At 37.9% G+C, this 21862-nt stretch overlaps 1 protein-coding gene and 1 long non-coding RNA gene across 5 annotated transcripts in view; both read left to right on the forward strand.

Annotated features, from left to right (window-relative positions):
• The window catches only part of LOC139980268 (clotting factor C-like), a 140397-nt gene that overhangs the window by 19729 nt on the left and 98806 nt on the right, over positions 1-21862 (forward strand). The gene's annotated exons all lie outside the window — the stretch shown is intronic.
• LOC139979867 (uncharacterized) lies at positions 8762-16961 on the forward strand. Its single transcript, XR_011797380.1, has 5 exons — positions 8762-9449; positions 12426-12569; positions 13373-13546; positions 14889-15087; positions 16825-16961. It is a non-coding gene; the product is annotated as an uncharacterized lncRNA (long non-coding RNA).

Genomic DNA, 21862 nt, shown 5'->3' on the forward strand with positions numbered 1-21862 from the left:
AGATCAGATCCTCTGATTTTATCAGACGATCATCTCTCCACGGGGTAAACTGTTGCATTGACCCAGTCGCATTTGCACTTGAGCCGTAATCTGGATCTGATCCTCGCCCGGGCAGGTAAAAAAATTCGGATTGGAAATGTGTCATTCTCAGCCGGAAATCGCGTAGTACATATGCTCCAAAAGTTTCGTTTTCAAGGTTCATAGCCCTTGAGTGACAATGCTCCGTTAGATTCATAGGTCAGTTATGAATATATTGCACCGAGGATGATCTGGATTTCAGGATGCAAGCTTTTTACGGAAAACACCCGATTTCGGAGAAGAGTTGACGATAAAAATCGTGTATTGACGCTACTCACGCTAGCAACAAGTGTAGAATTCAAAACGATAGGCTCAATATTCGGAGTTAGGGAGTACAACAAGTGTGTACCAGATAGTTGTAATGAGTTGCGGCACAGCTGATCTGTCAATCACTTCAAACTAGTACGGGTTAAACAAAGGTCATTCAGCGGTTAACATAATAATAATCAGGGTTACCAGCGACAATTGACAAAATCGTTAGTTTGCCAAAATAAAACCCCAGAAACGCTAGATAATCAGTTTCACTCGCTTGTGTATTCGTTGACTGTTCGTTGCACTGATTCGTATCAGGGGCGTATCCAGGATTTTCTAATCCGAGAGGGGGGGGGGGGGGCGAATTACTATCTAAGCGGAACGCCACCATCGGTTGGCGCGTAGCGTACAAGAAAATTTCTGGTTTTAAAACCCCCATGATCACCGGAAATGGCACTTCTCGGGCTTCAAAATGACCAACCAGATGTACACTTTTTGCCTGAGAACCAAGTATTTCCCAATAGTTTTTTTCCCATCCATAACCTTTTTGAAGATTTTCACCAGTCACACATCATGTTCGACCTCATCGCATGTCCTGTGGATCATTGCTTTTGTAGGTAATACGTAACGGCCCACAATACCCGACAGCCCCACCTTTGAAGTTTTTAAGCCCATTATTTGTTCAGAATTTGAAAATTCACATTTCTCGTGAATAAACTCACTTCAAAACATACCCTTAATGTTACACAAAATTTCAACCAATATAGAAAAACCTCCTTCAACCCCTAACAGAGCGGTCAAAATTGCACGAGTAGAGGGAAGTGTGATGAAGAATGTTGGTCAGGAAATTTTCCATAATTCAGATACAGTTCATTTATTGGTGTACAAATATTAAAACTTCTATTGTAAAACTTCGTTGAAGGAAATGAAAAAATAACAGATATTTCCGAAACCGAACACTACACACATAGGCGTAGGAGGCGGGGGGGGGGGGGGGGGCTGCAGAGTGCAGCACCTAATTCGCCATTACTAATGTAAAAGAGAGTTATGACATAATTGGACCTCCATGCTTTTTCTCCATCTGCATACAAGACATTTCGTTGTTTACATTAGCATCCCGAGGTATACTGCGCAACTTTCACGGACTGTACGGTACACGATGGCATGCGATGTAATAACCGATGCTTGCTTATATGATATTGACATTTAGATATAGAACGCGCGCTGAGCGCGCGAAAACTTTGGTTATATTTTTCGGGCAAGTCGGGCAGTTTTGAGGCTGTTCATCCTGGAACGCCATCTTCATGCTCACTGGTATATGATGTGATAACTGCTGTTTGCTTTACAAATTCGTACAGGCGCGTAGTGAGGAATTTGCCAAGGGAGGCAAATTATCTAAGCGTATAGCGCTACCATGAGTTGGTGCGAAGCGTACGAGAAAATTTTGGCCGAAAATGCCTCCCAGATCGCTGGAAATGACACTTCCAAGGCCTTGTTAGTTGCATCTAAGCATTTTCTATTTTGAAATTACTATCGATATCATAAAGAAACATGCTGAAGGGGGGGGGGCGGTCGCCCCCTTCCCGAAATGCGTCATGTTCCCCGACGACACGGTCGAGTTCGAGACCAGCCACAGTTGGTTTCATAGCACAATTCTACAATTGTGTAAGGCGTATATTCACAGACACGTGTTATGAGAGACCATAGATCATTAGCGAGAGAGGAGAAATGGAAACGTCAAAAATGGAGTTGTCGGTGTAAGGGGTAGGGTGAGGCACACGCCCCTTCCGAAATCATTGATCCGTCACTGGCTACCCTGTGTATATAATAGGGATCATCGCTGTAATGCTGTCACTGTTCCTCTTTCTCTTCCCGGTGTCTTGGCGTTTTTCTTTTACTCACTCCCTTTCTCCTTTTTCTCTCTTCTTTTCTTTTCTTTTCCCTTCCTTCCTCCTCTCCCCCCCCCCTCTTTTTTCCCTTTTTCTTCTCTTTTTTTTTTCTCTCCTCTTTTTCGTACCCGGAGGGCGCGCGCCCCAACGCCCCTCTGGATACGCGCCTGCATATCATAGGCAGTCTAGTGATTTTTTTAACAAGTTAAAACGGTTCATAACAATCAGGAAATAATACAAGAAAATAAACTGTGGATTTAAAAAAAAAAAAAATTGCGAAATACATACATGGTTAACTTCAAAAATACATTTTAGACATATTTATATATATGTAAATATGTTTACACATATATATTCCCTGTAAACTATATTTATTCATTTAAAGTATATATTTATATATTTTCCATGCGTACAGAAATTATTTTCTTAATAGGCCTAACTAATATGTATTCTGAACAAAAATATATATTCTCTTACAGCAAATATTCTGTAAAAAAAATATGTATTCTCTAACACAAATTTTTTTCTTTAGACCAGTTTATATTTATCCTCTTAAAGAAAAATATATATTATCTTACACAATAAATATTATGTAAAGAAATATATCAATTCTCTAAGAGAAAATAAATAAATATTCTCTAAGAGAAAATATATCTATTCTCTAAAAGTATAAACATTTGAGTGAAAATGCGCCCTGCACCACTGCTGTAACAATTTACATGCCTTGGACATTTTAATAGGCATTCGCGGCAGATCGCAGGAAATTTGAGCTGTGCAAGTGACTTTCCCACGTTCGTTTCTTTTGCAATCCTTGACAAATTGATTACGTAACACACCGGCTAACGTTCCAAACAAATAACCTTGAAATGTGAAGAAGTGAGCAGTGGCCAAAATGGACGGCAGGTTTACTACAGGGCGTATTTTCAAGTGTTGAAATTTTTTTTTTCTCAAACAAAATATATAAATTCTGTTACAGAAATTATATATATTCTACAGAATAAATTATATTCTATGCAAAAATATATTTGTATTGTGTGTACGGAAAACATATATATTCTCTAGCATTAGGGCTCTATTCTGTGCGAAAAATATATCCTGTACGAAAAATATATTCTGTACGAAAAATATATTCTGTACGAAAAATATATATGCTCAAGTACGGAGCTCTGTAAGTGCCAACTGAGATGTTGGTGTTTCAGTAACTTCAGTGAACAGCTTATGCATTATATTGGCCATAAATGTGCAAGTACAATGTAGGCTACTTCCTTGCTCAGAACCGAAATGCAGTTAAAAGTTAGTGGTTTTGCGACATCACATTGCACATGATATTACGACGATACGATCGACAGAAAAGCCAACTGTATCTAGCCGGCTTAACAGTCCCATATATCGTATAACCAGGGAGCTGGTTAAAATAGCAGCTCCCTGGTGTAACATAGGTAACATACGTATAGCAGCAGTACTGCAATCATGGTGTCCAGATATAGCGTGTTAGTAGGATAGTTGGTAGTGTGATGTTAACGTTAGACTACTCTTAACAGCATACTTATTACTTACACTAGGCTAAGACTTAGCATATAATCCACTATTTGCTCTTCTCCAACCACAGTCTTTCATTTAATTTGTTGCATTTCTGTAAGGACTCTATACATCAACGGAAAGAAAGTGGATGTGAAGAAAACAGCAATATAATGAATAAGCTGGTCACTGAAGTTACTGAAGAACAAAACATCTCAGTTGGCACTTACAGAGCACCGTACTTTGTTTAGCATATATATTTTTCTTACAGAATATATTTTTTGCACAGAATAGAACTTTGTTGTTATAGAGAATATATATTATTTCCTACAAAAAATAAAAAAATATTTTTGCACAGACAAAAACTATTTCTATAGAATATATCTATTTTCTGTCACAGAACTTATATAATTTGTTAGACAAAAATATTTTTCGGTCACAGAATTGACATACTTTTTAAAAAGGATATATATATTTCTTTAGAGAATACATTTTTTTCTCTGAGAGAATAAATATATTCTTGGCAGAGAAAAAAAAATTGTGTTAGAGAATATATATTTTTGACAGAATATTTACTGTAAGAGAATATATACTTTTGCACAAAATACATATTTGTTTTTAAGAAAATACTTTCTGTACGCCTGGAGAATACATAAATATATACCTTAAGGGAATAAATATAATTTTCAGGGAATATATATGTGTAAACATATATATAAAAATGTCTAAAATGTATTTTTGAAGTTAACCATGTATGTATTTCGCAAGTACAGCATATTTGTCCGTAATATATTCCGCTTTCTTTCGCCATACAACACACACAAAAACAGTTCGTGCTAACCGCTCAATGACTCGTACACTGATTTGAAATAATCTGTATCAGTGAACAACACTTGCCTCGATCTCTATCTCCACATAGCCACAGCGAACTACACAGACTTTTGTGAAGATCGATCATAGTTTCTGTTCTACTGTTATGTACCGGGAGAAAAAACAGACTGAGCTACACTCTGGCCTGATCACAGTTCCTGCACCAGGTCCAATGCGGGGGAGGGGGCGCCCCGGAACTGAGACTGGGATCGTGTTGCTGTAGAGATATTCAATATTGAAATGAAATCCTTAATTCAAATTTGAATATCTCTATTTCGAATTATGGACATATCTAATTCAAATTTGGATATCTCTTATTTAACTCTTGTTATCATTTATTCAATTTTGGATATCTTTAACGTTTTTTATATAATTTTTGATATCTGGAAATGATTCGAGATATCTGTCATGAATTTGTGATATCCGAAACTGAATTATAGATTTCTGTATTTATTGAACAAATGTTAAAATGGCGTACCATAAAACGCACCGTATACTTCTATTGCAATATCAACACAACAAACTGAGGAAAAACCGCTAAGGTAACGTCGCTAACATTGAATGGTATGCCCCAGCGTCAACATCGTTCGTACTTAAAGTTAACAACTTTTAACGCACAACGACGCGCCGATACCGTGTATGATATGTCTGGCTTGAAGTAATTTTGGACCAAAAATGTTCTGTAGAAAAATTATAAGCACTATGCGGAGTTATCATCAGTATTACTTGTCAAACACACATGCATGCCTGTAGTCTTATTTGTGTTAGGTTAGCCTTTCTGTGGAAGTATTCATATGTGGTTTACAGGAATACATTTGGAAAAGGTCACTTTCACTTGTTTGTAAACAGTAGCGGCGCCACGGTGTGGGAATGGGGGCAGGGGCATGGCGATCTGCCCCACATCGATGCTACCCCCAGCTCCCAACTACGTTGCTGATCCTATATAAGCAACGGTCGACCTGACCACCCCCCCCCCCCAACCAACAAAAAGCTGCATGCTTGTAAGATAAATTATGGTATAGTTTTTTTTCAGCCAGCTTGTGATCATAAAATTAAAACTACTTGCTATAAAGAATATCATTATAACCCCCCCCCCCTCCCCCATACACAAACACATACACATTTCTGTTGCCACTAGTCCATTACAATATAGTCCTAGCTACGGCACTCAATCCTCCGATTTTCTACAGCCATAGCTATTTTCACTTAATTAATTGCACTAACATTGGCAATATATTTGCAGCGTCCTAATGTGGCAAAATGCATCAAACTTCCATGATAATTTTGAAAAACAGTAAAATGCTTGTGTCTTGATAGGGTTATTTTAATTTTGTTTGAATTGTCTAAAATTAATCAGATATGGAAAAGAATAAACACAAATTTACTCTGTGCATTGTGATCAACTCCTAGCTGAATCATGTTACTATATAAAGGAAAATACCTAGTCTCCAACTAAAGAGGAAACAAAAACAACACATTTTAGCAACAAAATGGAATAGAGGGCGTACTTTTTGCGAAATGAAAAACACACATATCTCTTGATCTAAAGGTGTTACAAAATCCTCCTTTAAATATGTCATTGTCATTAACACAATTTAAAAGATGGGTAAAATTCAAGGTCATATTTATCAATTCGAGAAAAATATCATGTATACATTTTACAACCAAAATGTTTAGGCCTATTCGCCGACTCTAGGCATATACTCTCATTTAGGATTTGTTCACATTCAGCACTTCTTATTGATTAATATTTTCGGAAATAAGATTGGGCACTGATATGGAGAAGTTTTACACAAAATCTATCACATTTAGGGTTGAGGATCTCGCCACCACCCAGTGATGTATTGAATTCGTATAGAATATGCCCGCACGTCATTGGGGTTTAAACTTTGTAATTTTTGTGAAATAATATGTGATACGGAAAAAAAAAGATGTACTTCGGATTCTTCATCCATCATTACTGGGGGTCAGCCCGATATTCATAAGAACCATTATTCATAAGGGTCATTGTTCATAAGGTTCGATATGCATAACGTGCATTATTTCGCGGAAAAAAAGGTTCGTTATCCATAATCGGAAAAAAAGGTTCGTTATTCATAAAAAAAAGGGGGCATTGTTCATAAGGTCCGTTATTCATAATCGGGAAAAAGGTGCGATATTCATAATAGCCAAAAATGTCCGTTATTCATGATCTGAAAAAAGGTTCGATATTCATAATAACAAAATTAGGTCCGTTATTCATAATCGGAAAAAAAAGGTTCGATATTCAAAATAGGGAAAAAGGTCCGTTTTTCATAATCGGAAAAAAGGTTCGATATTCATAATAGGAAAAAAGGTCCATTATTCATAATCGGAAAAAAGGTTCGTTATTCATAATAGCAAAAAAGGTTCGCTTTACATCATTGAATAAAAGGTTCGATGTTCTTAATAGCAAAAAAGGTCCGTTTTTCATAATCGGAAAAAGATCCAGTATTCATATAGTACTAATATAGCACAACAAAAAAGCAGGGCGGAGCGACCCTCCCCCTCCTCACTTGCCCCCAAAAAGGTAATGAAAAAATTCTCCTGTGCATGGGCAAATAACTTGATCCGTTAATTACGGGTCCTTAGATGCAATATGGTGCTATATTTAGCAACTTGAAGTAATTTTCGGGCTTAATCTGTCCGATATTGATGTTTTTAATTGAGGCAAATAAAGTTTTTTGGTCCGAGTATTTTTTTTTAACACAACAACCGCATCTGAGGGGGAGGGGCACCTGGAAGGGGAACGATTTTTTTCAGGCCCCAGCCCACCCCTTGGCGACGCCACTGATGGGGACGTCAATGGTACTTAATGGTAACGGGTTTCTTACTATCATAACTGAGAAGTTCAATATGGTATTGCAGGACACTGCGAGTTTCGCCCGTGTATTATTCGACGTGCCGTGTATATAGGTACGCTCACTTTAAAATTGCAAGGGACAACCTAAATACTATACAATCCTGTTGAATACTAAAAATATCCTAGTGGGAATGTGTGATATAGTGAGTTATGATATAAAATGTGCTGTACTCATAGGTTAACGTTTCATTTATCGGTTCTTCAGGAATCACACAATAACAGAAATTCAATGATATTTAATGGTAACTGGTCAGACTATAGTCAACTATCCCCCTTCCCTCTCCTTGTGATTCTATTCATGTAATTAACATTTTCTATTTTGCACTTTGCAAAGAGGGCAATTGATGAACAGGCTCCCGGTTCCGCTTACGTTTTAATAATCACAAAAAAATATATTCGTGATAATTTTGCAGGATTCCCCGTTTCCGAACATTTCTACCTTCATAGACATTCTCTCAAAAGCTAAAAGTGTATTTAAATTGCCTCGAACTTCAAATCCGCTACTGAACGTAAACGTAAAGATATCGATTGGATCTTTCGTATTGAGTCTCACATCACCGGCCTCAACAAAGACTTGGGACCCCTTAACAACTATCTGTTCTACAAACATGTAATCCGTTCTATGCTCCTTAATCTGCTTCCTGTATAGTCATGGTTTATTTGGTTTTAATTCCAACAATGCAACTTACACTTATCTAGCGTCATCATTGTGTTACATTTTGTATACCTTTCATTCGACTGCCAAGTATTGCTGACGAAGGTCCCAGGGGACCGAAAATTCCAATTTATTTTCTAAAACTTTACTCCTTATTTGTCAATTATGAGTCATATCTTATTTCTTTGGTTTCTATAACATGTATACATTTATATATATATATATATATATATATATATATATATATATATATATATATATATATATATATATATGTATATATATATATGTATATATATATATATATATATATATATATATATATATATATATGTATATATATATATATATATATATATAAGGCAAAATATGTCACCAAAAACAGAACTAGTATTGTTCGATACAGGTGGCAAACGCCCACAATGGAATTACGACCTTCCTTACCGGTTTCGAACCTCTGGACATACAATCAGCGTCCATAGCCTAGTGGTTATATATATATGTATATATATATATATATATATATATATATATATATATATATACATATATATATATATATATATATATGTATATACGTACATGCATTGCATACATACATATGTATATATACCCATATACATACACCCATACACGCACACATACATACATACACCATGGAGGTAAAACTGTTTTTTACCTCCATGCATACACATACTGATAGGTATATAAATTATCCTATTCGCCAAACCCACTGTTTTCATTATTTATAACTATAGCTCTAATAAAAGGCTGTAAGGCCATGGCATATCGTCAACTTAAAATCCTCGAAATAAAACGTTAACCTTGCATTCCTGTGTGAGAGAACGCAACGTGATAGGAAAGATTACGTAATATCATCTTTCATCGGCCCTCTCAATGTTGACCGCAAAAGTGGAGACGTCAACCGTATGACAATTGGTTGTCTTTTTTCTACCAAAAACATCCGCACGATTATTTGATATCGTAAATTTTCACTGTTGTAGTTGCATACACATACGTATACGTTTGTTAGACCACGAACGTATTTATTCCCTGACAAGGTTAGACTTCTCATGCACGGATGCACCAAACGCACAATCGTAAAGCCGAAGTTGCGAAAAAGTTCGAAACGCCTAAACAATAATTTGATGAAACTGACGAGACCAAGAAATTGGTGGGTGGCAGAGGAAGACTCTAAAGATTTTACTTATATCGGACTCGTCCGGACTCTACTTTTGGAACCAAAGAGCCCTTGTCACCAATTACAAGATTCGAAATATACCAGCCGCTCCCGAACTGCATTAAGGTGAGGAAAATTGTTGGACTCATTTCCGTATAATGAAATATATATTGTTTTAAGAATAACCAAGTGGAGTTTTTGGTTGATGCATGTATATGGGTATGCTTTTACTAATAATTGAAAGTGAATAGCCAATCGCCCACATCATAGCACGCTATATTTGCTAGGCGTTTTCAAAAAGTACTTTCCTGGAGGCATTTACTCTCCATTTGTTCTCAAATATTCTAAATTAACACACAAAGCCATTCTTACCAAGGAAGTGATACTTCCCATGTTCTTACACTACTTGCAAGTACAACTTTCTCAGGCAAAACATTCCATAACCCTCTGAGAAAAAAAAGGAGTTTTGACAAATATATGGTACTTATTTAACTTCTGGAGTTTGAGACATTGATCTCTGGTAATTCTGCTTGGCAAACTTGAAAAGGTCAGTGAAGGATAAAATGTCTAAACCATAACATTCTTGAAAACCCGAATCAAGTCACCGCGTAATTAACCGACCTATAACCTCCATTGTGGTGGGTAAACTGTCAGAATGCACATTATCATTAATTTTATCTTCACACAGAACTAACATCAACAGTGAATACTATTGTTCTCTGACTCGAGACAAAGGACGATTGAACCGCAGTGTGCTAATGTAACTGCCAAGCGTAACTTATTTGTGATTGCAGATGTCCAACCGCAGTGTAGAAAAGCGTTTAACTTTATGCCTTGAATTCGAATTTCTTCATGACCTTTCGTCATATTTTGTGTATCTTTTTACTATTTTTAAGTTGTTCATGCAAACACATAATGAACACCCTATACATTGCTCTAGACTGACTTTAGTTTACGAATAAACCGTCGGTGTCATGTAGTGTGGCTTGTCTACAACCCAAACTGATGAGAGAAGATATTTCAATCAATTCTGACTTGATTGTGAGTGAAAGAATGCTACTTGAAGCAAGTGCAAATAACAAGCAAAGCTGCAGACAGCCATTTAATTAACGAGTGACACTCCTGACGGTTTCTACTACTACAATCTGTTTCTGTGATATTTTCCGACGAACAAGAAAACGGCGACCACAGTCGCGTAGTAACATACAAGTGCTACCTCCTTAAGCTTATATCAACGAGGTAAATGAATCTGGAGGATTCATGTCATTTGGGTGCGCGCGTACCATGTATGGAGGGTCATGTGATGTGTTCCAGGGTGGTACTATACTGATATTTCTCTGTAGCAGTTCGAGAACAGTGTTAGTGACTTCGTGACAGATTGGTCGGTTCGGACATGGGAACTAACGGCATAAGAAGGTACTGGTACTTCAGGCCTACGAAATAGTGCTAATATGCTAACGTTCAACCTTATTCTCTTAAATGAAGGCAGGCTTTCTACATAATCTTACTTATTAATACAGCTCTAGGGGCAAGCTTTGTCTCATATGGCTTAACGTTATTACTACACGCTATAAGTGAATGTAGAAATGGGAAATGTGGGGAAATGTTTAGTTCAGTGCAACCACGGAATTCTCCATGGAACAGAGCCTAATGCTGCGCGACGGGAATATAGCTATCACGTTAGGCTACAGGCACGGTTATTGCTAGGTAACGGGTGTCGTCTGCTGCTCTAAGCACGCAAACCACGCAAACACATTTACGTACTAGTTGGGTGAAATCATCATGCGTAATAGGGAGAGTAGTATATTAGTACCACCCTGGAACACATCACATGACCCTCCATACATGGTACGCGCGTATGCGCGTATTTACTGTGTGATAGTTTCTCCAGATTCATTTACCTCGTTGGCTTATATTATGTACGTACGTGAATTTGACATAAAACTTGAGGGTCAAAGGTGAAAAAGTGAAGTACACTACATGATGTGAGTTAGTATTAAACGTTAGGCCTGCTTCAAGTTGATTCAATGACTAGGATTTTCCGGCATTTTAAATTTGCTTTTGCTCTCAACAATTTACGGTACAATTAAAGGCAGGAGCCCGGCAAGTTATTGATTCTTTCTAGAGAAGTTCGGTTCGTTGTAATACGCCTCAAATAGAAGAAAAGAGGCCTCTAAAAGCTCTAACTTAGGCCCTAGGTAGCGTGCACACTATTTCTAAATTCTAGACTGAAGTCTGTGTAGGCTAGGTCACAGCATCAAAGGTGGGTCATAATTTCGTGCAGCTATTTGATTAGTTCGATTGATGCTCCACGCATCCTTTACCTTTAGCTTTCATTTAAAAAACAAAACAAAAAAAAAACAAAAAAAAAACGTGTTTCTTTTTTGTTTGCATCTACAAATCTGTTAAAATTTTGTAGAAAATAACGTTGTCGCGTCCAACTCTAATGAGAGCTAAGCTTTTTTTTATCAGTGAAGCTAGGATATAGTTAACATATCAAAATTGTTAAAACGTGAAGGGCTCCGAAATCCTAATTTCGTTCCTGTTGTTGGCTACACCAAAAGTCCATGAAAACATGAAAAGAAATACAGATGTTTGCATAACACAAACATAATTATGAAAGGCCATCCCAATATTGCAGACAACAGGTTGTTATTTTGTTTCGCTAACCCTTGATTTGTTTTCAATCAGTCAATAAATGAGAGAAGTTTACACAGATCAATAACAGTTTGGCCTGCTGTTATGCCTCCCACATGCTAAATCTTTGTGTGCAAATAGTGGATAAGTCTTCAGTGTTTCTAACATTAAACCATACTTACACTAAGAGAAAAAACACACAATGTGGAAATTGTTTTATTGCAACTATATAATTAGTTTTGAATCAAATAATATAGTAACAGGGAATATTATAGTTTCAGAGACTGACATGTACCAGTGCAGTAAAATGCTGACAGTCTTCAATTTCATGGGGGTGAACGCCTCATGTGTACCCCTTCTCTACTCTGGGTCAGACACTGATCGGGGTTGAGATGTTGGAGTCCAAGGACACTAGCATATTATCATATTCAGGTTTACTAACTGCTCTTTTCCACTTTGAAACAGACCCTTCAACATCAGGAAGTAAATAGAAAAGAAAGGTTCAGCACAAGTTACCTGTGTTTCACTAGAAGAGGAAGAGTAAAAAGGATCAGCCAGTTGTCAGCCCTTTAGAAAGCATCAAGAAGGGAGTCAATGCAGCATTCTTAGGTGAGAACCCTTAGACGCTGTCAGGTATGGTCAGAGTACAATAAACTGCCTTAGGAATTGGAACTGTTGTGGTTTTAGAACAAGGGGCCCCTACTAGCCAGATTGAGCATGCCAGACAATCTAATCTGGCCCACCAAAAAATGAAGGAAAAAAAAAACCCAAACTTTTTGGTTCACCAACTTACTGGACAAAAAAAACGTGAAGAGTATTGGGATAAGCGTTAAGTTTCATCACAAAAAAAAAAAAAAAAAACATTGATAAAAGTTTGTCCTAGATTCTAAAACAATCATCTTCCATTTTCAGCAACCTATTTTTGGCCTTATATTAGTCAAAATTTCCTCCAGTGGCTACCATGGTGGGCCCCCATACTGTATGAGTATTATTCAGCAGCCGACAACTAAAAGGACAATAGGCAGCTCTGTGAAATTCATTTTACATCAGTTTCTGTGCAGTTTCCTTCATACTGAGCCATCTGCATGCCTCCTACTGCATGCCCATTAAGAACTGCCTCAACTGTTGACTTTTCAACAGAAATTTACAACATTGATAGAGGTATCAGTTTTTATTTGAGTGTTATCGGGGAGGGGGTCAGAAGTTAACCCCATAAATAATGTGTTCATTAACTGAACTTTGCTTTTCAGCATACTTTAACAATCATTATAGTCATTTTACAAATTTGGTTTGAATAGTATTGGAATGCTTTATGGAAAACCTTTTGCATACCTACAGTATGGCATTTCCCTGTCAGTTGATGTTAGCTTTGTTACAGAAATTTATTTACCATTGTTTTAACTTCTCCACAGGTGTTGCAAATATTGACAAAGAAAATCTAGAAGTTTGTCTGAAGTTGAGAGAAGTGAATGTGTAATTCTCACCAAACTGGAAGAGGCTATGTTAGATTTTAACAACCACAATATCAACCACTGACTGTTAAAGCAAAAACTTTGGAAAACTGGAAGAATTTTTCAGAACCCACGGTGAGCAATCAGCACTTGATTATATAGTGAATTTTATAACGGAGTGCTCTTTAATTGTTTATCAAAACCATGCAGCAGTGACTGTGTGTGTGTGTGTGCATATGTGAGAGAGAGAGACCTTAGCTCAAATTTTGATAATTCAACAAGTGCAATATGCATGAAGTTCATACTTGGTAGAAAGCTACCCCTTAGCAACTTCTCAATTCTGCAATTGTTATTGAATTGCCAGTGGTCAACAGTTAAAAACCCTATAAATGACCTTACTGAAGTAAGGTTAAGTGAAATTAGTATGCTTATCCCTCAATCGAGTGCTTACCACTTGCTGTAATTTAGTACGACAAAAATTGTTTAGGTCCGCACCACCTAAAAATCTGAAACTTTGTTAACAGGTTATCTCACCATGTACAGCTAACATCAAGTTCACACTTCGAACAATTAGAAGAATGTATTCGGTATCTACCACCTTAGTAAATTCTGCACTGTTATTGCTTTGGGAGGGGCCAAAGGTTATATGAGATAACCAATGGTCTAAACCTGAAAACTTTGAATGAGCTAACTCAAGGAATAAAGCTACACAGAATGTCAAATTTGTCCCTCTGATTGAATACTTGCCATCTTTAATGTTTACTTTTTTTAAGGTCAAATGTCATTTGAGGTCAATTTTAGTTAGAATCTGAAAACATACAGCTTGCATGAAGTTAATGCTCAGTATGTAGACACTCTCAATAAATACTCAGCTGGTAGTTTGTTGGGAGAATTCAAGGTCATTTGAGGTCACTAGTGGTCAACAACTGACAACTTTTCTAGCTGAAGAAGTGAAGTTTTGGTTAATGTCAAATTTGGTACGAATTAATAAGCATTTGTCTTCTATTTTTTTGGCTGTTTCGGTCAAGGTCACTCGAGGTCAGGTAAATTCACAGTCTGAAAAACTTCGTAAACAAGGTATCTCACCATGCACATGGTGAGATATAAGCCCTAGACTAGAAGAACAAATGAACAGATCTTTTACTTGACATGTGGATTCCTACATACATAATAATATTAAGAACCTTTGAAAACACGAAAACTCAGAGTTGTCCACACCTTATCTTTGAGTACACGTTTAGTTCTCCTTTGCTAATAGTCGCAAGAGATGTTTTTCCATTTCACTGTGGATCCCATGTACTCAGTAGAACTCTCCCCTCCAATACGCTGCAATATTAATAGGCAAAGGAATCACTAAGTCTCGTGGCTTTCTGTTTGCATATCAAGTACACCTGATCTTTGAGGACAAAAGTCTGACATTACGCTACTTTGACTTAAATTACTCATTTACACATTTTGTAACAAATTTTTCTTTCAGGCGAATGGATACCATTATGAAGTTATTGGTGGCATCCACAATCAGCCTGTAAGGAGCTGAGGGAGAAAAATCCAGACAAGAATGTGTTCGCTTCCCGTCTCTGTATAATTTACAGTAGGTCTCTGTCTAAAGATGCAAACTTTGGTTAGCAAACAAGCACAACAAAAAAGGGGAAACCTGGCATCAGTTGAGCATTAAGGTAAAGGTGACAACTGTGAATGTAACATTGTTTTTATCGAAGAATTTCTGCCGAGCAGTTATTCTTCTCATTCTCCATATTGTATATTCAGGTTGCAATGACCAATGCATTATGACATTGAAAGTGTGCATGGAAAGTCCTTGTCTATACATAACACATAACTTTGTGTTGTGCACACTGCACACAGAATAGCTCTGTTACAGTATGTGAATTTTCAAATGATTGTTATCTAATCACTCTCATTGGCAGGGGCGTAGCGAGCGGGGGGGGGGGGGTGGGGGTGTCACATCCCCCCAATAATTTGGTCGCTGTCTGCAAATTTTGGGTCTGTCGGCAAAAGGAGAAAAGGTGAAGAGAGCGGAAGGGGAAGAAAGAAGGAAAGCTAAATTGAGAAAAGGAGAACGGGAGCTTCTTTATCGGTTATTTCGATTTTCCAGTTCTTCATCTGATAAACTCATTCACCAATCCAATCACCCGACGCATGCAAGTTAAAAACCTCTCGGCAAATAACTGATAATGTCACGGCCGTCAGTATAGCTACTGTAGCCAGGCTCAGCCAGATGAGTGCCAGAATCGCCGGCAACTCAGTGAAAGAGAAAAGTGGTATTGCTCCAACTAAAAATATTGATGAAAAGGTATACATACTCATTGCGATGGTTTGAGCCAAAGAGGCGTAGGCAAAGCCTAATTACATTCACCAATGTTCAGCAATCAGAATCTGACTTCCTAATTTCAAGCTGCGATTTGTATAATCTACTTTCCAATATAAGGTACCGGTATGCAATTTTTCTTTGTTATCCAATTAATTCTTCTTCTGCCGACTGCCATAAAAGTAATATCGAAATGGAAATTTTACGGTGCCAAATTTGACTTAAAATATGCACCAGCTGATAGGCGCGTAGTCAATAGGCGCGTAGTCAAAGAGCATATTTTTTTATGATATCGCTAGTAATTTCAAAAGAGAAAATGCTAAGATACAAGGCCTGGGAAGTGCCATTTCCAGCGATCTGGGAGGCATTTTCAGCCCAAATTTTCTTAGTGGCGCTACGCTTAGATAGTTTGCAATACCGTATCTACCGCTCTGATAGTTTGCCAACATTTTCGCCCTCCCTTAGCAAATTCCTGGCTACGTGCCTGGCACCAGATTGCATCTAAGGACGTTTCAAAACTAAAAATTTTTACGACCCCTCCCCTTAGACCCCTCCCCCATTTCAGTCACCACTTCCAGATCCGTCGGCAAATCAAATTCTCCACACCCCCAACAAAAAACCTTCGCTACGCCCCTGCTCATAGGGAGGATTAGGTACAATATTGCCAGTTGGACCATTAACAGTAACACGCAACAGTTGCCATGGTAGTGGTTAGTTTTCCCTTGTAGGGTTGGGTTGATTTTCTTAAAACTTGGTATGAAGGTGTCCTAGGGTAAACTTCTATGTTTAGCAGACATCTGAAACATAGGTCAAATGTCACATCAAATTAAATTCAATATTTGAATTCAGTATTACTTCAAGGGGAAACATTACATTCAAATGAAATCTTCACTTGTATAATGGGAACAACATGTAGGCCACTAATACAGGCAGAAACATGTCCTTTTTCATAGTATTACTCAGATTGTAGAGGACAGCAGCCTTTGTTCATTTGTTTTTTTACTATCAATGCGACAGATAAAAAATAAATTAAAATGGTAAGACTGTCAGGGTAGAATAAAGTTTTATTTCTCTACTTTTTCTGAAGATGACACAGAAATGCTCACACAGTCTGTTTGGTCTGGCCATTGCGTTCAAGAGGAAAACCATTGCAAGGAAACTCTGATGGGATGATGGCCAGATCTTAATGTGCTAACTGTTGCTAGAGATGATCCTCTGACCACAGAGGATGAAAAAAAGGTGTACAGCACTGATTAAAAGAAGCGTATTGATTTTGGTGAAATTCAAAGATCATTTGGGGACAACAGGGAGGTTAATTGTCCTGAAGGGTATATGTGTTCATATTCAGGTAGTGGCAACACTGAAACAGCCACGTGGTCTACTACTCTGCAAATCCTAAAATGCTTGTTTTAAGTGTGAATAAGATAAAAAAAGGAGGGGGTGGGTAAGGTTACAGTGACTTCTCCTACTATTGCATTTTCTTGGTGAAAAATAATTAGTATGGGTATCAGTATGCCCATTAGAGCAATCTGAGGGTCTGAATACATCCTTCAGAACTGCATTGTAAGCCACTTACTGATGTTATTAATGATGTAATTTCTTATTGCTAAATGACACTCCGAGCAGTAGGGGGTGTATTGGTACAGACTTCAGAACTGCATTCTTAGCCACTTGATGGTGTTATTATGTTATTTCAGAACTAATGTTGTAACTTCTTGGTGCTAAATGACACTCTAACCAGTTGTGGGGCGTATTGGTACGCCCCTTAGAACTGTATTGTAAGCCAATAAATTTTGTTACTTCTTGGGGTAAAATAACACTCCAAACATTAGCGGGGCGTATTGGTACGCCCCTTAGAACTGTATTGCAAGCCACTAAATTTTGTAAATTCTTGGTGCTAAATGACACTCCAACCAGTAGCGGGGCGTATTGGTACGCCCCTCAGAACTGTATTGTAAGCCACTAAATGTTGTTACTTCTTGGTGCTAAATGACACTCCAACCAGTAGCGGGGCGTATTGGCTCGCCCCTTAGAACTGTATTGTATGCCAATAAATGTTGCTACTTCTTGGGGTAAAATAACACTCCAACCATTAGCGGGGCGTATTGGTACGCCCCTTAGAACTGAATTGCAAGCCACTAAATGTTGTTACTTCTTGGTGCTAAATGACACTCCAACCAGTAGCAGGGCGTATTGGTACGCCCCTTAGAACTGTATTGTAAGCCAATAAATGTTGTTATTTCTTGGGGTAAAATAACACTCCAACCATTAGTGGGGCGTATTGGTACGCCCCTTAGAACTGTATTGCAAGCCACTAAAATGTTGTTACTTCTTGGTGCTAAATGACCCTCCAACCATTAGCGGGGCGTATTGGTACGCCCCTTAGAACTGTATTGTAAGCCAATAAATGTTGTTACTTCTTGGGGTAAAATAACACTCCAACCATTAGCGGGGCGTATTGGTACGCCCCTCAGAGCTGTATTGTAAGCCACTTAATGGTGTTTCTTCTTGGTGCTAAATGACACTCCCATGCAGTTGTGGGGTGTATTGGTTTCACTGATTCACTTCTGTACAGGGAAAAGAGGTATTTAACTTCCTTTTAATTCATGTAAGATATTAACCAACTTAATTTCAGTTTATGGTCATGTAGATAAAATATAACATGAAATACATAAGTTGGTACAAACAAAGAATAATTTTCTCATTGTGTTATTTTTGTCTCAAATTTATATATCTGCAGTATGATTACAATGCATTTGCCTTTTTAACTCACATTTTGAAGGTTTATAGACAATGACAGTCATATTGCAGTTTTTTCCCTTATATATACCATATTTTTATACCCGAGTGCAAACGTCATTAAAAGCAACATAATTTCTGGTAAATTTATCAATGTTGAACAAAAAGTTTTTTTTTTCTTGGACAAAAGTCAGGTTTAAATAGTTCCTAGAAACCCTAAATGTTTCCTAGCCTCTTGCTTATTAACAGCAATATTATAGGGTATAAAGAAGCACTGATGAATATAAGGATCATATGATTTTGACGGTACCTCAGAGTCAACTGAAAGTTTTCTACAAGAATTGTGGTGACAAGATCAAAAGATATTGTTTCTAAAACTTGAAAGAAAGAATAACCCACACGATACTTAAAGGCATTGAACTCTCCCCAAACCGCGTGCGGCAATCTGAAAAAGTAAACTTTCCGTTGCTTGCAAGTGACGTTTTTTTTCGTGTCGTTACAAAATGCAGACAGTACAGTAATGGAACGTGATACCTTGTTATCTTTAGCTGGACCTGAGATGTCCATCGTTGAATTGTTTGTACACAGCGCTGTGGGTATTGACCGCAGCTGTATGTACTGACTATACACTAGAGTCTAATTACCGATGGTAGCAAGCTGTGTGTGTTTTTTTCTGCGATCGATGGTGGTGTCTAACAGTTCTGTTACACCTCATTCGAAACTAGGCCAGATTACCGGCATTAGACGTTTCTTTTTGCGCGAGTCTTCACACCCTTTAAATCACTTGGTTTATTCAGATTAAACAGCTCCCTGGATTAATAACCATTCAGCAGTCGCATAAAGGTAGCACAATAAACCTGGAGGGCTGGTACGTTGCTCACCGCATATAGATTATCTGAAGTAACTGCTTGCAAGTTGCAGCAGTACTGTTATGTATATCTCCTCGTTTCAATTGATGTGCAGTATACTATTCTTGCCAGCTTCTCATATTTGATTATCTTCTCAAATAATTGACGTTAATGGAAGCTTCTGGAGATTCAAATTGCAGGGTGAAGATTGTCCTAGTCAGATAAAGCAGCCATTTGATACTAAAATCTACCACAACAGTGCAGTTCACAGTTCATGCGGTGGCAAATAATGACATAAAATCTTGTAAATCTTCATGGTTGTTAGTGGTGATGCTCTGGGGTTTCCGATGAACCGGCTATTCTTCGTAGTATAGATTCACTTGTTGTCTGACTCTCCGTGAGGGTGTTTTGATGGTGGTTTCCGAAGCTGAGTTTATCGATAAGTAATGTCAGGAAGCGAACTTGATTTGCGACTGGTATGATGATGTTCAAGATGTGGTTGCTTCCTTTTATCTTTGTGTTTGGCGATGTAGAGTATCTGTGACTTGGTTGAGTTGAGTTCCATTCCCCAGTCGTTGCAACAGTTGTATATTCGGTTGAGGTAGCGTTGTAGGTATTCCTCTGCTCTGAGTGGCCATGGTCCAGATGGCGATGTCATCACCATATTGCGAATGTTTGATGTGGTCCTTGAAGCCGACTCCCCCATGTAGGGGGGATCCTCCCCTTTAGACGTCAAATGGTGCATTCTACGGCAAATACCACAAATGAAACAATTACATTGATTGGTTTTAAACAATGTTACCATTGTAAATGAGGCGGAGTGCCGTGTATAAGGATGTGTTTAGTTCATCTCCCGGAAAAAAACAAATGTTAGTCGTGCAATAGTGCATACTAAGGCATAGTTAGACTATAACTTGGGTTTTAAATTAGATAAACACGCAAGGTTGCGCTAAAAACCAGTATCCTTTTTTTATGGGGTTGAATAGCCAAGAGGAAAATTCATGTTTGTCTGATGAAAGCGGAACATAGCGTAAGCATTCTAGTAAAATTGACATTCAGTTCAGAACTATCGTATTCGAGATAACTAAATTTAAAGCTCAAGAGTACATAGAGATGTGTATCTATAGATGCACATTGACCAATTTGTTTATGTTTATAAGTTGATAAAATACACTTTCGTCCTCAAAAGTGCAATGCATTAACATCTGAATACTCATATAAACAGTCAATTGGGTATTGATCACTGCACAACACCAAATTTGGAATATTGTCCAATCCAAGGTCAAAACAATAAAGTGAAAATAATGAAAAAGTAAACCAATATTGCTGTCATTGCGCAACTATGACATCAGACCTGTGTGCTTCAAGTTCAATCATGGTAACAAACTATGACATATTCAACTATCAAGATCTCGAAAACGCAATTTAAGAACTACATGCAAATTTCACCAGGAAGTTTAGTATATGTGCTTTTTCCCTAGTCAAAAACAAAGTTTGCTTTGACTACCATTTTAAGGGGGAAATGTTGAAAACCCCAACGTCTTTAAAAACAGTTTCCTCCTTGCATTCCTATCCAAAGTGTTACGAAGTCCAGATATCATGGTTTGGGAAACGAACACAATAAAGTAGGTTAGAGAGGTTTTGTTTTAAAAGAATCTAATGCGTGTCTCTTGGTAACAAAAATATATATAACTTGGCATAAATACATTACATACCTTAATACTTAAAGTTAACTTAGCGCGCACGCAAGGTACCTCGGCTACCGCTGGGCTCTCCGTCGGGGTGTCAAATCCCAGGGTAGTCTGTAACCGTAGTGCGGGTGGGTCTGGAAGCTTCCGGAAGGAGCTTTTCGTATAAATAACAGCTCCGGTATAGAGAACAGGACCAGGTAAGGTAAATAATAAGTTCAGAAGAATGGTATCCAAGAGAGAGTTAAAAGTAAGTCACACACAGCGTGGTTGGCATGGTGAAGAAAGGCCGGAACGGAAAAGATAGGTTTTGTAAGGGTATAGGCAGACATAGTCGTTTTACGTGGCGTGACGTACAGGTTGGTGCCACTGGGAGAAGAGCGAGAGCCACTCCTTGAAAACTAATTTATATGACATTCGGTGAGGTTACTCGACCGTAGCTTAGAACTGCACTGATTGTGCTCTACGTTTACAAATTAGCATAATAATACACCATTTAGGAATTGCATAACATCAATTAGCGTAGTTAACCTTTAAAGTAACATGCTGCATCATAACAAAAGAGTTAGTACGAAGTTCTAAGAACTGAGCCCCATACAGCCTATAGTCTCATAAATGTAGAGCAGTAATCACATCCTTCCGTTAAATGATTAAATGAAGCAGCTGCTGAGTAGGCTCCCTAACCCCATCCCCCGCCCACCCACACCCACATAATTAACGTGCCTCCTAACGCCTAACCGATAAAATGTGTCACTGTGTCCCCTTTATGACAAAGAATTGAACTAATTACCCTAACCTTAAATCATGACTGTCTGGAACACTGGAGCAATGTGATATCTAAAGCCGCAAA

The sequence above is a fragment of the Apostichopus japonicus genome, chromosome 14 (genome assembly GCF_037975245.1).
Source record: "Apostichopus japonicus isolate 1M-3 chromosome 14, ASM3797524v1, whole genome shotgun sequence".
NCBI classification, from domain to species: domain Eukaryota; kingdom Metazoa; phylum Echinodermata; class Holothuroidea; order Aspidochirotida; family Stichopodidae; genus Apostichopus; species Apostichopus japonicus.